Raw genomic sequence first — 1,094 nt, forward strand, 5'->3', positions numbered from 1 at the left:
GCTGTGTAGAACGAAAACATAATTCCTCAGGTGTTTGAGCGTTTCAAGATGAGTCGTATACAAGTTATAGTTGGTCGTCAGTGACCGTGTGGCCTAATCGACCAGGCGTCGGACTTCGGATCTGAAGATTACAGGTTCGAATGCTGTCACGCTCGTTTTTTTTTCGAGTTCTGAAAAAGAAACATACCGTTTTAATGTAGCATTTGAGCAGTACGAAACCGTCTGAATGTCGCTGTTGACCATTATTTGCTTGGAGATGCTCTTGAGCTTGAAACACACACAACAAGACCGGTGTTAACTAGCGAAATGGTCAGCAGAGTGCCGTCACCGCGAGTTTTGACTGGCACTTGCACATCTAAAACAACGTCGGAAAGTAACTCGTTCGGCTTTTGAGTCGCATCAAGTATGTGTGTTAATTTTAACGCCACTAGCTCTGCATGTTGTAATGCAATTCCTTTACCTCTCAGAAATGATTATGAAATAAAAGTGATGTACGTGACGAGAGTGACGTCAGGAAAACATTAGGCAGCATGGAGAGATTCTATATGGGACCACCCAACCCAAACGAGTACTGTGTGACGTGCTACCCGGCAGTATTTAACCGAGGCAGCCGGCTAGCTCAGTCGGAAGAGCGTGAGACTCTTAATCCCAGGTTCGTGGGTTCGAGTCCCACGCTGGGCGAAACGGAATTTTGTTCCGCTGCAGATGTAATTTACCGTTTTTCTGATTAACGTGATGTAGTGGAAATAGCAACTGTAAACTTTGCCTACGTCTCTGTCAGTCGCAAGGAAACTGTATTTGATGGAGAAACGTGATATTGTAGACATGTATGAAAGACATGTTCTGAAATGCAAGTGTTGTTGTTTGGAGAGCTCATCGGTTACATGTCAGATGTGTAGCCAAGCAGTAATGGGTCGCCATAGCTGCAAATATTAGCCGGTAACATGAAGTGTTGTCAGCTGAAGTCTGATGATGCAGACGACCGTAAGGCCGAAGTACGCAAGGGTACCGCTAGGCCGCGCCTCTTTAGCTCAGTGGACAGTCGGCCTTTGGCTGTGGAGCGGTGCGGTACGTCCCGGCCGCTCCGTGTCGCG

The 1,094-nt window shown here is 47.0% G+C and overlaps 1 non-coding gene across 1 annotated transcript; it reads left to right on the top strand.

Annotated features, from left to right (window-relative positions):
* The first annotated feature begins 608 nt into the window (after positions 1-608).
* On the top strand, positions 609-681 carry Trnak-cuu (transfer RNA lysine (anticodon CUU)). Its single transcript has one exon. It is a non-coding gene; the product is annotated as a tRNA-Lys (tRNA).
* The last annotated feature ends 413 nt before the right edge of the window (positions 682-1,094 follow it).

Source organism: Schistocerca gregaria, chromosome 10, assembly GCF_023897955.1.
Source record: "Schistocerca gregaria isolate iqSchGreg1 chromosome 10, iqSchGreg1.2, whole genome shotgun sequence".
Classification (NCBI taxonomy): Eukaryota; Metazoa; Arthropoda; class Insecta; order Orthoptera; family Acrididae; genus Schistocerca; species Schistocerca gregaria.